Source organism: Geotrypetes seraphini, chromosome 10, assembly GCF_902459505.1.
Source record: "Geotrypetes seraphini chromosome 10, aGeoSer1.1, whole genome shotgun sequence".
In the NCBI taxonomy this organism is placed as follows: domain Eukaryota; kingdom Metazoa; phylum Chordata; class Amphibia; order Gymnophiona; family Dermophiidae; genus Geotrypetes; species Geotrypetes seraphini.
The window spans coordinates 20812967-20828686 of record NC_047093.1 but is presented as its reverse complement, the minus strand read 5'-3'; the positions used below and the strand labels follow the sequence as shown (position 1 = coordinate 20828686).

At 44.5% G+C, this 15720-nt stretch overlaps 1 long non-coding RNA gene across 2 annotated transcripts in view; it reads left to right on the top strand.

Moving 5' to 3' along the window:
- The first annotated feature begins 5287 nt into the window (after positions 1 to 5287).
- Positions 5288 to 15720, top strand: part of LOC117368208 — a 78026-nt gene continuing 67593 nt past the window's right edge. For both annotated transcript variants that reach the window (XR_004540922.1, XR_004540921.1), the window contains exon 1: positions 5288 to 5763. This is a non-coding gene — a long non-coding RNA (uncharacterized LOC117368208). The remainder of the gene's footprint in view (positions 5764 to 15720) is intronic.

Here is a 15720-nt window from a genome sequence, read left to right as displayed (position 1 = left end):
TGAAGGTCTCGATCATATCCCCATGCAGTCTCCTTTTCTCAAGGGAGAACAATCCTAGTGTTATAAGTCTATCCTCGTATTCCAGTTTCTCCATACCCTTCACCAGTTTTGTTGCTCATCTCTGCACCCTCTCCAGCAGTTTTATATCCTTCTTTAGGTAGGGAGACCAATGTTGGATGCAGTATTCCAAGTGTGGTCTGACCATTGCCCTATAAAGCGGCATTATAACTTTCTCCGATCCCAAACTGTTGGTACAGTCAACCTACAGGAATTCTCTGATCGAACAGTTTGCCTTGGAACAGACGGTCAAGTCAATATTGACAAGACTGCTAATCTAATTCTATCCACAACAGTCAAATGCTGTAACTTCCTGAAAAAAAAAGGTGTGATATGTCATATATTCAGTGTACAGCAAAAACAATAAAGGAACAAAAAAATAACTTTTAATACCTTTTTAAAACCAGGATGGCGCTCAGAATCCAAGAATGGAATGGAAAAGCTCAACGTGGGGAACAAACCCCTATAGAGTTTTTCACAGAGTCTATCATTGCACCAACTTTTGTGGTAGAAAGGTGATTAAAAATGCTTCTTGAAGAGCAATATAGTTTTTTAGATATCCATGAAGTGAATTGAATGTCCAACACCTTATAACTTCAAAAATAGTGAAATCAACAAAACTTAACTTAAAAGTCCATACAGCGATGGTCCGGCAAGGTTCTGACGCGTTTCGCCGAACTGGCTTCCTCAGAGAACCCGCTGCGCTGTGTGCGACCTTCAATTTTAAATTCTAGTTCAAAGGAAAAAAATCTCATTTCCTGTGACGTTCGGTCTAAACAACATTCACACAGTAGAATTCTGCACAATCTGTCAAGAATGTATCAAAGAAACTTTATTTCTTATGGAGCCTTTAACTTAGCTTACTGCCCTGTATTTATTCCAATGAAGCATTAAGGCAAATTCCCCCACCCCCCTTTACCTCTTTCTTTTCTTTTTGCAGATATCAGCATGTTTGATACTGTAACGGGATGCCCATTTCCATCATGCTGGGAATTTAATGCACTAATTGAGGTTTGACTGCGAAGTATTCGGTCTGTCAAGATGAAAAATTAGAGATCAAAAGGGCAACTTTGTAGACACACACATCGATCCAAAGTCAGTGTGACACAGGCTTCCTGGAAGCAAGCCAAGACTTGCCTTCCCTACAGCCAAATCTTTGCCTTTTACTGCTCTTAAACAGACATAGTTTTTCTGTATAAAAAAAAAAGGACGAACTAAAAGAAGAAATCCCAAAATATTTGCTGAAAGATCAGGCAAGTTTATGGAATTACAATGATTTTTTTGTTCTCGCCCAACTCTTGTAGAAGATCAAATATGGATTCATTTCAAGCTAAAAATCGCTTCAGTCCAAGCAAAGAATGGAATTAGATCACTTTCCTCTGAAACAGAGGCCGCTATTCCTCAAGAGCTCCACTGAGTGGAAAAATGAAATTTAAGGATCCGTGTCAAGGCTCCATCATCTGCCTCTTATTTCACTCTATGTTCCTAGAGGTTATTTCTGCGGTCATCATAAGAACGGCCATATTGGATCAGACCAATGATCGATCTAGCCCAGTTTCCTGTTTCCACGGTGGCCAACCCAGGTCACAGTACCTGGCAGAAATTCAAATAATCGCAACATTCCAGACTCTCAAAGAGTAAGCAAGATTCCGGAACCCCCCGAAAGAACAGCAACATTCCATGCAGCATCCCCAAAGAGCGACAAGATTCCATGCCAACGATTCAGGGCAAGCAGTGTCTTCCCCCCCATGTCTGTCTCAATAGCAGGCTAGTACTGAAAAAGCAGAAGGATATCTGGGCGCTCACCCCCAGATTCTATATATGGAACCGAAATGTGGGCACGCTGCCGAGACGTGTGTACAAATGAATTGGTTAATGAGCTCAAAACCAGGGTTCCAACAACCAATTATTAATGTAAATTGGTCTTCGTCATAAGGCGAAAGGGGACAGACTTAAAGATCTCACTATGTACACTTTGGAAACTAGAGATAGGATAAGAGACTTTTAGGGCTCCTTTTACGAAGGTGCACTAGCGTTTTTAAGAGCAGGCGATAGCGTCTAGCGCTCGTGGCATTTTAGCATGCGTTATTCCGGCGTTAAGGCCCTAATGGGCCTTCGTAAAAGGAGCCCTTAATGTTCAATAATTTTTATTGAGTTTTAAAAATAAAATATACATAACAAAAATCTTACAAAGAATATCATCTCTAAAATTGAAAGGGGATAGATTCCTTACGAACGTAAGGAAGTTCTTCTTCGCCCAGAGAGTGGCAGAAAACTGGAACGCTCTTCCGGAGGCTGTCATAGGGGGAAACACCCTCCAGGGATTCAAGACAAAGTTGGACAAGTTCCTGCTAAACTGGAACGTACGCAGGTGAGGCTGGACTCATTTAGAGCATTGGTCTTTGACCTGGAGGCTGTCGCGTGAGCAGACTGGGCACAATGGAGCACTGGTCTGACCCAGCAGCGGCAATTCTTATGTTCTTATATATAAATTCAAAGAAATCGACAATCAATTATCATAACAATACAAACACAATAAAGTACCTCCCAACACTCCCTTCCCCCTTTCCCCCCTCCCCCATCCCCAAATATTACTAATAAATAGTGCCTCCCTTTATGATTACAAATGTAATGAGTTCACTCCAAAACTGCCTGCTCTGGCTGATAATTGCTGTATATAAGGGTCATCCAAAATTTACTCCATTTTTTATAAGATGGGGAGGTCGCCCTGGCTTCCATAGTCATAAGAGCATGAAATGCTGCCCTCCAATGCCAAAATGAGGGTGGACTTTCTTCCAACCAATGTGGTAAAATACATTTTTGACCTATGATAGAGACTTTTAAATAGCTGCTCTGAATCTGTTTAATTTGAAAGGAAGCTCCAGAATGAGAGGGCATAGGACGAAGTTGTATGAAGTGATGATATGTTCAGGAGTAATTTAAGGAAGTACTTTTTTTTCAGAAAGGGTGTGAATTAGAGAATGACATGGTAACTGTTACCCGCGAGTAACCCACAGGAGCTAGGGGAAGAAAAGACTGGTTGCCGCGGGTATGGGGACAAGGCCATTCACCACCCGTGGAGCGGTGAATGGCCTTGTCTCCGCAGTAAAGTATTTGCCGCGAGTTGCCTCCCACTCCCTAACCACCCCTCCCGGTCAGCAGCCCTCAGTATGATCGCAAGTCCAGCAGCCCCCTCCCTCCCTCTCATGGGTCCAACAGCTCCCCACTGACCCGCGGCAAAAAACAACAACCTGTGACTCTCCTGGCTGAGACGGCCTCGTGGCGCTTCCCAGGGCGGGGGCCTACCGGCCTGTTAGATGCTTCCTGCATGCAGGGCTGCTTTGACCGGAACTTTCTTGCTGCTAAGTCTCTCCTTCTGAGAGGATATTTGTGAAGGGGAGGGGGAGACAGGGGTTTTGTTGATCCTTGCTCTGCATTATTTGTGTTTATAAAATGAATTGTACAGAATATTGTTTCTTTATATACTTTAATAAAATAAGTTCAATATAAAATCATCACTATTTGAAGCTTGTGCGGATGGGAGCAGATGGTTTGTGGGGATGGGGCGGGGACGGGGACCAAGCTCATGGGGACGGAGCAGGGACAGGGACCGACCTCGCAGGGATGGGATGGAGACGGGGACAAATTTTTTCCCCGTGTCATTTCCTACTGTGAATTCTAGGTGTGGGATAGGCACCTGGGATCTCATAGAGAGAGGAAGAGATAATGGTTACTGCAGATGGGCAGACTGGATGGGCCATTTGGCCTTTATCTGCCATCATGTTTCTCTATAACCATAAAGCTCTATGACCTCACAATGCAGGTGTAAAGAGCCTTAGCCTGTAGGAAGAGGAGATGCAAATGTTAAGAGCCTTAGCCAATAGGGAGAGGAGGAGAGTGGATGCTGCAGATGGACAGATAGGATGGGCCATTTGGCCTTTATCTGCCATCATGTTTCTCTATAACCATAAAGCTCTATGACATCACAATGCAGGTGTAAAGAGCCTTAGCCTGTAGGAAGAGGAGATGCAAATGTTAAGAGCCTTAGCCAATAGGGAGAGGAGGAGAGTGGATGCTGCAGATGGACAGATAGGATGGGCCATTTGGCCTTTATCTGCCATCATGTTTCTCTATAACCATAAAGCTCTATGACATCACAATGCAGGTGTAAAGAGCCTTAGCCTTTACAGCCTTTACACCTGTAGGAGATGCAAATGTTAAGAGCCTTAGCCAATAGGGAGAGGAGGAGATAATGGATGCTGCAGATGGGCCATTTGGCCTTTATATGCCATCATGTTTCTATGTTTTTAACCCCCTCCTTTACAAGCCATGCTAGTGTCCGAGCTGTTACCATGGTGGCCAAATCTAAAAACACTAGTGCGGCTTGGTAAGTTTATATTCTAACATGACACATATCGAGAATCTAGTACCAATATACTGTATATTTCTTTGTAATCTATGGGTCCTGTGCAGGGAAAGCTTTTCCTAAAGTTCAGGAGTCCTTCAAGGGATCTAATCTGTGTGTGTGTGGGGGGGGGGGGGGTGTAGGGGGCAGTTGATTCCAGTGGTTTGGAATGAAGTGGGAGTAGGAACCTAGTTTGAAGGACACAAACGTGGGGTGTTTTGAGACGTATTTCATCCTGACCCTGATTTATTTTGCATTAAAAAACAAATTTTTTTTCACATATATTAATTGTCAAACAACATAGGTTAACTTCACTGTGGATTGACAGAGCAACTGCACTACTTAAAAAAAAAAGTCATTCCTTTATAAGGCAGTTTACACGCACTGTTCCCATCCTCCACGCCTAAGTCAGACTCTGCATCTCCCCCGCCCTCGTGGTCACTCCCTTCCCCCCCTCCCCATGCCCAATCTGTAGAGAAATCGATAACCCCTAGCGCCCCCTCCCCTGCACTGTACCATCAACCAGCTGTCGAAACATCTGTCCACTAGAGGGAGCCCTGTCGCTTCGCCCAGAAAAGAGAGAAGCCACCTAGATCGATTCAGACGGAGCGAAGTGGGAAAGGGAAGACACTGGAAACAAAGGAGGTTAAGAACCGGGAGCTTAGACGTGCAGCTAGTTCGCTTTTATTTTTTTGCTCAGGTCCGATGACAGTTTTCCAGCGCACGGGCATGTGGACGGTGCCGACGATCGTGCCCGGCGAACTTGGCTGGGAGGCTCTAACTGAGGGGGTGTGGGCTGGGTGGGGGGGGGGGAGGCTTTCCTTTGACAGCTCTCGGCAGGGAGAAGAGCGTCCGCCCGGATTTCAGCGCTGGCCGCCGCGGTAGCCCGGTCGCCTCCCGACAGACCGTCCGGATGTGTCCCCGACACGTGGGATCGGCCCGCTAAACTTTCCCGTTGCGCGGGCGCGGTACGAAAGCCGAATTTGAGACTTGCGCTACCACCACGGCTGTTCTCTCCCTCTTTTTTTTTTTTTTTTTTTCATCGGTGTGGGCAAGTGGCAACAGAGTTTCTTCACGGGAAAAAGGAGGCACAGAAGCTCTCTATGGCAGCATTTAAAAGGGCAAAGAAAGAGGGGGAAAATACAAGGCTTATGGTTTGCTTTTCCTAATCCAGATCATCTCGCCACTTTCTCGACTTTGTTGCGCGTCCACTTCTGCCTTGCGCGTCTAACTGAAAATCACATCTGCTGTGGGGCAAAGGAAAGACCTCATTTCTCCGTCTGGCTCCCGTAGCTCAGCAGGTAACTTCCAAGCAAAGGTGGAATATGATTTGATGGGGGTTTTTTTTCAAAAAAGTTTCTCATTGGTGGCAATTAATTTTGAGTCTGGCTCAGAAAACAGTGACATGGACAGTGGAATGATTGATTGGCTGGCGAAAAGGGCCACAGCTGGCTCATCCCCGAGGCTTTTCCTCATTGCTGAAGCTAGGACTCGAGTTGACCAGCTCCTCGGATTAGCATTTTAGGCTAGATTAACTGGCTTCTGGGGAACACACCCTACTTTTGAAACCTACTTTGAACCATTTCAGGGATGAGCCTGAACCGTGCTGGGGGTTTGGTTTGTTTTTAAACCAAAATTGGTGAAGAGGGTGGAGGAGGGAATTAACAGCCTGATTGCAATGGTATTGAAGGGTCTGGACGTGGGTGTCAGTCCTGTACCCTGCCTGTCTGAAGCGTAAGTATATGCTGAGCGAGTGTGAGTTTGGAGTTGGGTCTTTGCGGGCGAGATGAGGTTTTCTTTCCAACTGGCCTACAAAGTCCCAGTTCTCGGCTCACGGGATCTTCCAGCCCCAGGGAAAGAGTGCCTTGGGTCATTGTCCTTTGCCAAAGGTTGCTTGCACTGTAATAGCTGGAGTTTGGGAATGAACTTATCATCAAATAGTATGTGGATTGAGATGTTTCTCTATATAAGTGTGTGTAAAAATGGGGTTACAGATAACAGGGGTAGAGAAGTTTGGAGAGGTGGGGCAACTTGCTTATTGAAAAGCTTTTTGGATTAAAACAGGGGTGTCCAACCTCAGCCCTGGCCAGGTCAGGTTTTCAGGATTTCCCAAATGAATAGGCATGAGATCTATTTGCATATAATGGAAGCAGTGCCTGAAAATAGATCTCATGCAAATTCATTGGGGGAAATCCTGAAAACCTGACTGGATTGTGGCCCTTGAGGACCGATGTTGGACAAGCCTGGACTAAAAGGTCTGTAGAATGGGGCTATGCGATTTTTTTTTTTTTCTCACAACTTGAATGATTTTTCATGTGCGATACAGATAAAATAGGAAAGGATCTCCATTAGAGATAGAAAAGCTAGAAATAAGATAACATTTGATATCCCGCTTAATGCAGTAGATCAGGGGTGTCAAAGTCCCTCCTCGAGGTCCGCAATCCAGTCGGGTTTTCAGGATCTCCTCAGTGAATATGCATGAGACTTATTAGCATACAATGAAAGCAGTGCATGCAAATCGATCTCATGCATATTCATGGGGGAAATCCTGAAAACCCGACTGGATTGCGGCCCTCGAGGAGGGACTTTGACACCCTTCTCAAGGGTCCCACGGCAACCAGGGGGCACCCGTGGAAAATCAGGGGAGGGAAACTGCACGGGGACACCAGGAAATTCTTTTTCACTGAAAGAGTGGTTGACCGCTGGAATAGTCTTCCACTTCAGGTCACTGAGGCCAGCAGCGTGCCTGATTTTAAGGCCAAATGGGATAGACATGTGGGATCTATTCACTGAGTTAGGTGGGGGAGGGTCATTGCGGTGGGCAGACTGGATGGGCCGTGGCCCTTATCTGCCGTCTATTTCTATGTTTCTATGTTACAGTAAATCAAACCGACTTACAATAAATAAAGTTAGGTATTTAGAACTCTTCATTTTGAGGGGGACCTATGGCATAAATAAGCCACATACTCCACGTTTGGTTCCTTTTCACTTGGTTTCCTCTGGCAACTCTGGGTTTCTAGCTTAGTCAGAATGGGTTTGTTGGGGTGGGTGGGGCAGCTTCACAGATTATCCCCCAGTTTTATCATTCCTATCCTCCCCTCACTTGGCTCAACCCAAGGCCACAGACAGCGGCCTTCTCCACAGCCCAACTTTCAGTCTTAAGCGTGACCAGTAGGTGTCGCTGTCGAGTGACGGCTTGTCTGGAAGATTCCCAGCCTTGGGCCATCCTGGGAAGAAAGGATCTGACTTACAGAAACCGCGCCCTCCTCACATTAGCATGGCATCGCTGCCACTAAGTCCTCAGGCAGGCTCGGTTCTATTTTATGAAGGCAGATTAACTGGAAAGAGAGTTTAAGGGCATTTGTGTCGGGAGCGTTCCAAAAGACCACATGACTGTAGTGTGACAGATATACCTTTTACCTCATCCTAATGTCATAAGTTTAGCAGTGCAGGCAAGCTCTGATCCAAGGAGCAGTTGTCGAGCATGTCGTCTTTGTGGTTTTCAGTATCGTGCTATAATTAAGCTTTGGTTAGTTTTTAAGATCAGTACTAAGAACATAAGTTCTCCCTGGACAGGGATCTTACAGCCACACAAGAAGGTGACGGAGCCGTCACGGGGACGTCACCTTCTTGTGTGGCTGTAAGATCCATCTGTCCAAGGAGAACTACCGTTACAGGTAAGCAGCTTCTATTTAGTTTGGTAAACCGTTTTGGTTGACTAGTCCAGAGAAGATGCTATTTCAAATCTAATAAATACGCTGTGTCCGGTGAGACCGAGGGTCGTTCAGGCCTAGCATCATTTCTATGGTGGTGGCCATTGGCCAACCATTAAGAAGTACCTGGCAGATAGATCCCAAGCAGGAAGTCCATTTCCTGCAGCTTGCTTTCAGGGATAAGCAGCGGTTTTCCCAAGTCTAGTTGGCTAATAAGTGTTTCAAGGCTTCTCGGGAAGTTGTGCAAACCCCCCTTTTAAACTCAGTTTAATTTAGAGGCCTGGTGAGGCTCTGTTTCAGAACTTGAGTGTGAGACGTGTTTGAACAGGGTTGATTGCGCGATCATCTCGGCCCTTTGCCAGCATAATTTTGGTAATTATCATTTGTGTACAGTTTCGAGTTCAGACTGCTGATAAAACAGTGCACTCGGCATCAAATGAAAGCATCAACTGCCCGAACAGTTCTGCTGAATGTGAAACTCGGGATGAAACTGCCGTGAAAAGTGGCATTAGTGCACCCTTTGTGGGGGGGTTCCCATGAGCTAAGGCCATTTTTGCTGCGGCCATAAAACGGCTGATTTTTTACTTTAAAATCAATGTTTAAAATCAATGTTTAAAAAATATATATTTTTTAAAATCAATGTTTGTGTGCTGATATTGCTATTAGCATATGGCCATTAAATAAATGTACAATATGAGCACATAATGCCATCCATTTTGTAGGCGGTAAGGGCCCAGTTCTAGAAATGGCATGTCAATCTTAAGTTAGACGCTGCTTATAGAATCGTACTTAGTGGCTTGCAAAGTGGACTTAGGCACATCCTATTTATGCCAGAGTTTTCTTGGTCTAAATACCAGTGCCTGATTCCGCATGAAACACGCCCACGATCCACCCTAACCACACCCACTTTCTGGTAGACACCTACCCTGAACTCAGTAGGCAGCTACCAAATTCGGAACTTATCGCCCAATTAATTTTAATTTAAGCCAATTATAAGGAGCTAATTGCTAGTGCTGATTAAGCTTTTTAATTAAACAATTAAGGCCTAGATTCACTTAGGGATCCGATCTGTGGCCGATCCGTGGCCAAAGGTTCATAGACAATTTGTCTTCACGGTTTTGTCTCCGCGCTATTGTCTTGCTATTGTCGGTCGCGGGCGACCGATTCACCAAGCCTCCTCATGCAAATTAATGCAGTCAGAGGCACGCCCCAAACCAACCACACGGATCGCTGAAGAGCGATCCCGACTCATGCTCAGACTGCACAAGTGAGGTCAAAACAAAGGGGAGAGGGGCTTCATATAGGAGGCCGCTGCTGCTCCAATTTTTGATTTGTTGCTTCTACTCACGAGCCCGTACAGCCCCGCTTGCTGGTTAATAGCTCAGCGCTTATGCTGGTATGTTTTCGCAGTCCCAGCGGTGGATTTTGGCTGCACTGGTGAGTTGCCTGGGTCTCTCCCTTCTCCTTCTTTTCCATCCTACTCATCACGTTCTTGTTGCTGGAGCTGCAGCCAGTATCTGGGGGCACCTTTTTGACTTCACGAGCTGTGACGTGTTCTGGAGGAGAACAGCTCCGCTTTAAATCCATGGGTTACCATGGGCTCTCAGAGCGGCAGAGAACAAGTTTGCTTCTATTTCGGGGCCCAGATCTCCCATGTGTGCACCGCTTTTGGGTGGGTGTAGTGCGCTCTCAGTCCAGAGAGGCAGGCAGGGCGGCAGAGACGTGAGCGACTGGTCTCAGAAGTCGCCTCTTTTTTGATTGGCCAGCCCAGTTGGTATTCCGGAATTTGATTAGTGAATCGAGGCCCTTCCTACTTTGCACGCCATTTCCCCTCATTTACATGCGCGGATCGGATCGGGTGCGAATATGCTCGGGAGGAAGGTTAGTGAATCGGGTCGGGGTCACAAAATGGTCGGGACACGATCGGTGGGCTTAGTGAATCTAGCCCAAAGTTTCTAGATTGGCTAGGCATGCCGATCTATGCACTTAACTGTAGGCATAAGAATAGCCTTACTGGGTCAGACCAATGGTCCATCAAGCCCAGAAGCCCGTTCTCAGGGTGGCCAATCCAGGTCCCTAGTACCTGGCCAAAACCCAAGGAGTAGCAACATTCCATACAGAATCTTAAAGAATAGCAAGATTCCGGAATGCCAGAGAGTAACAAGATTCTAGAACCCCAAAGAGTAGCAACATTCCATACAGAATCTCAAAGAATAGCAAGATTCCGGAATGCCAGAGAGTAGCAAGATTCTAGAATCCCAAAGAGTAGCAACATTCCATGCTACCGATCCAGAGCAAGCAGTGGCTTCCACCATGTCTTTCTCAATAACAGTCTATGGACTTTTCTTCCAGGAAATTGTCCAAACCTTTTTTAAAACCAGCCACGCTATCCACTCTTGCCACAACGCGTTCCAGAGCTTAACTATTTTCTGAATGAAAAAAATATTTCCTCCTGTTGGTTTTAAAAGTATTTCCCTGTAACTTCATCGAGTGTCCCCCTAGGCATCATTTATAGAATCAGGGTCCTAGGGCTTTTCTGATAATCCTGTGCAAATCAGTTAGCGAATGGTAATGAAGCTTTGTTATCTGACTAATGCAGGAACTCCTTCTCATGTGCCCCCTCCCCCATAATTTGAAATATTTTTTTAGCTTATGCATTTGTGCACGCTAAAATTGCACCTTACTTAGCATTCCTAAGTGCATCCCACGGTACACCATTTTAAGATGCATTATGCATGCTTTGGCATACTAAATCAGCTTAGTAAAACGGCCCTGTAGTCTCTTCGGTGTGTCTTGTGACCTATTCTGAAAACCTAGCCAAAGGACAGATGTGCAAACTTCTTGGCTTGAGCAGTTGATTTAGGAAGCCTGGCTGAACATTTTGCTGTTCTCTGGTGCTCTTTAGTCTACCAGAATTAATCTTGCTTTGACTAAACGAGAGGCCACTGAAAAGTTCTCAGCCCAACCATGAAGAGAATGATGTGGAGTTCAGTAGCACCTTCCACCCACCCCATTACCTCTTCAAATCTTTGCCCGTGTGGGCAACTTCTCTGGCCTGCTGCTCACGCCAGCTGGCTCTCCTTTGAAATCATTTCTGGGCCTGGGGGTCAGGAAGTGACATCAGAGGGAAAGCCATCGGTGGCACGAGCAAGAGTCTGGAGAGTTATGGGGAGAGGGAGGGCATAAGTGGGGGGTGGGGAAGGAGTGGGGTGCCTCCTACCCTCGCTACGCTAAGTTATTCCGTGCTTTTCTTGACGCTTTTCATTTCAATGAACTTGTAAGTTTCATGGCTCCACATCACTCTCTTCTTGGTTGGGCTGAGAACCTTTCAGTGGCCCATCGTATTGTGATGTCATAATGCCTCATTCTACCAATGTCTAAGAGCCAACCTCATCAGTGATGTCACAATGGCTTGGTTTCTCTATACTTGTGCACATTTACTAGATGCATTTGCCTCACTGAAACAAAAAGTGTGGAATAGCTTGTAAGTTTCATGGCTCCACATCGTTCTCTTCTTGGTTGGGCTGAGAACTTTACAGCGGCCCATCGTATTGTGATGTCATAATTCCTCATTCTACCAATGCCTAAGAGCCAACCTTATCGGTGATGTCACAATGGCTCGGTTTCTCTTAACTTGGCCCATTTTTTACATGCATTTGCCTCAGTGAAGTGTGGAATAACTTGTAAATTTCATGGCTCCACATCGTTCTCTTCTTGGTTGGGCTGAGAACCTTTCAGTGGCTCCTCGTATTGTGATGTCATAATGTCTCATTCCACCAATGTCTATGAGCCAACCTCATCGGTGATGTCACAATGGCTTGGTTTCCCTATACGTTTGCCCATTTACTAGATGTATTTGCCTCATTGAAATGAAAAGCATCAAAAAAAGTGTAGAATAACTTGTAAGTTTCACGGCTCCACATCATTCTCTTCTTGGTTGGGCTGAGAACTTATCAGTGGCCCCTCATAGAGTGTTGAACTCTAAAACAGTTCTGATGTTATACAGATCAATTCAAAAGGATTTATCGGCACAGACTGAATGCATGTATATTTTTATTTTTACAAAAATATGCTATGGGATAATTTTTTAATTTATAACATTTTATTGAAGGAAATAAAATAAAATATAATATAATATACATAGATTTTCATTTCAATTAGAGTCACAATTATTATATTTTCATACATATTTTTATCATTCCTTCAAAATATTTTTCCAAATGACCCATTGCAAAATATCTTATACCTCCCCACCCCCTCCCCTTCCCCACTGCCCTTCCCCCTCTGAATGGAAGATTCCCCACTCCCCTTCCCCTGAATGACATATGATTTACAGTACATTATTCTCTCTACAGAGATATCTCAGAGGTGCAAAACTTACAAATATTTGAAACTAACTTATATAAGACATCATTATATATTTGTATGAGAGAGAGAGTATCTCAAAATGTGAATAATGGTTACTGTAGCTCTGGGAGGCTTAACATTGTTACCAAGTATGTGGTAATTTGTAAAGACTTTGCTATGCATGAAGGATAGTTCAGTGGAGCTGGTGGTACAAAAGTGGTTTGAAAATTGTTGAACTAACCCAGTAAGGAGGACAACAGAGTCCTCCATCTATAGCATGAAAAGAGGCTGTACTGTATATGGAAAAAGAGCAAAGCCACATGAGAACCAGGGTGGGAAAGTTTATTCTTTGCAGACAGATCACTGTTGCCTTATTTTGCTGGAACATCACCCAAGCTTTCCACTGCTGCAAGGAGCTGAGTCATGAAAGAATTGTTCTCTCAGGCCCTAGCTTCTCACTTTGCTGGCAGCTCTGCTGTGCTTCTGGCGAACTAGATCTTGTTCTCTGGCTAGCAACTGGATCCTGACTCATCTGACGGGGTTTACCTCATTGCATGCAGGAACTTGTAGTTCTTAGTTTCCCATTGCATTTCTTAAGGACAGCAAGACCACAAGTTCCTGCATGCAATGGGGTAAACCAGGGCTGATCAGGTCCCGAGTTTACCCCATTGCATTCAGGGACTTATAGTTCGTACTTTCCCATTGCATTTCTTAAGGACAGCAAGACCACAAATTCCTGCATGCAATGGGGTAAACCAGGGCTGATCAGGTCCCGAGTTTACCCCATTGCATGCAGGGACTTGTAGTTCTTAGTTTCCCATTGCATTTCTTAAGGACATCAAGACCACAAGTTCCTGCATACATAGGGGTAAACCAGGGCTGATCAGGTCCTGAGTTTACCCCATTGCATGCAGGGACTTGTAGTTCTTAGTTTCCCATTGCATTTCTTGAGGACAGCAAGACCACAAGTTCCTGCATGCAATGGGGTAAATCAGGGCTATTAAATTCTAGTCCTCGAGGTTTGCAGGCAAGCCAAGATTTTAGGATATCTACATTAAATATGCATGTGAGAGATTTGCATGCATTGTCATATTGGTATACAAATCTATCTTGTGCATATTCATTTTGGATATCCTGAAAATCTGACCTGCCTGTGGACCGCGAGGAATGGAATTGAGTAGCCCTGGTTTACCCCCAGTGCATGCAGGAACCTGTAGTCTTGCTTTTCTTAGGAAATAGAATGGGAAAGTAAGAACTACAAGTCCCTACATGCACTGGGGTAAACCCAGAACTGGACCAACCCTGTCGGGCAATTCTGGATCCAGTTGGCAACCTTACTGCAGTTCCATGCAAACTGCCTTGTACAGTAAGCTGCTCCTTACATTTATTGTCTGTCTCAGGTTTATGTGTAAATGAAAGTAGCACAAAATCTATATAATATTTTATTTTCCAGTAGTAATGCTTCTGCTTTTAAACTATTTAATTAAATATGAGCATTTTAATTCCACCTTACCACATGGTTCAAGGTGGATAACAAATACTGTCAGAACATTACAAAATAACACAATATATCATTATACATTGCTAATTAAAGAAAAGATCATACATAAATTAAGACAGCTGAGTACGCAAATATGTTGGAAACAACCAGGTTTTAAGGGCACACGTCTCAAAAACGATGTAGAGGTACTAGAAAAGGTACAGAGAAGGGGGACCAACATAATTAAGGGATGGAACTCCTCTCACATGTGGAAAGACTAAAGAGGTTAGAGCTCTTCAGCTTGGAGAAGAGACAGTGAAGGGAAGATATGATTAAGGTTTATGAAATCCTGAATGAAGGAGAACAGATAAACATGAACTAGAAACAGAGGAAAAAAATGTAGGCCAATAAAGATCATATGGCCTATCCAGTCTACCCATTTCTTGCCATCTACCAACCCTACCACTCCCTTAGAGATCCCATGTACTACTCCCAAGCTCTCTTGAAACTCATATACTGGTTTTATCTCTACCATCTCCAATGGGAGGTCGTTTCATGAATTCTACATCCTTTCTATGAAGTACTTCCTCTGGTTACTTCTGAATCTGTCTGCTTTCATTTTCATCCTATGCATCCTATTTCCAGAGCTTCTTCTCAACTGAAAGAGATGTACTTCAAGCATAGTTTTAGATCTTGTGAATTTCTCATGTAAATATTTAAGCATTCTATCATATCTCCCTTCTCCTGCCTTTCTTCCAAAGTATACAGACTGAAATCTTTAAGTCTGTCATCATATGCTTTATGATGGAAGACCACTGACCATCTTAGCAGCCTCTCTCTGGACCAGCTCCATCCTGTTTATATCATTTTGAAGGTGTACTCTCCAGAATTCTAAAAGAGGCATCATCACCTCCTTTTTCCTACTGGCCATTCCTGTCTTTCTGCACCCAAACCAACTCTTGCTTTCACCATTGCCTTTTCTATTTGTTTGGCCACCTTAAGACCATCACATATAATCACACCCAAGTCCCACTCCTCTTCTGTACACAAAAGGTTTGGATAATTTCCTAAAAAAGAAGCCCATAGGCCGTTATTGAGATGGATTGGGGAAATCCACTGTTTATACCTAGGATAAGCAGCATAAAATCTGTTTTACTGCTTGGGACCTGGGTTGGCCACTGTTGGAAACAGGATACTGGGCTTGATGGACCTTCAGTCTGTCCTAGTATGGCAATTTTTATGTGAGTCAAGTATAGGACAATTAAGCCATTATGACATCACTGATGAGGTTGGCTCTTATGCATTAGTGGAATGAGGGTTTATGACATCACAATCTCATCTCTGGAATGTTGCTACTCTTTGGGCTTCTGCCAGGTACTTGGGACCTGGGTTGGCCACTGTTGGAAACAGGACACTGGGCTTGATGGACCATCAGTCTGTCCCAGTACAGAAATGTTTATGTTCTTATGTGAGCCAAGTGTGACATCACTGATGAGGCTGGCTCTTAGGCATTGGTGGAATGAGGCTTTATGACATCACAATCTCAGCTCTGGAATGTTGATACTCTATGGGCTTCTGCCAGGTACTTGGAACTTAGGTTGACCATTGTTGGAAACAGGATGCTGGACTTGATGGACCTTTGGTCTGGCCCAGTGTTGCAATTCTTATGTTCTTATGTGAGCCAAGTATAGGATAATGAAGCCATTGTGACATCACTG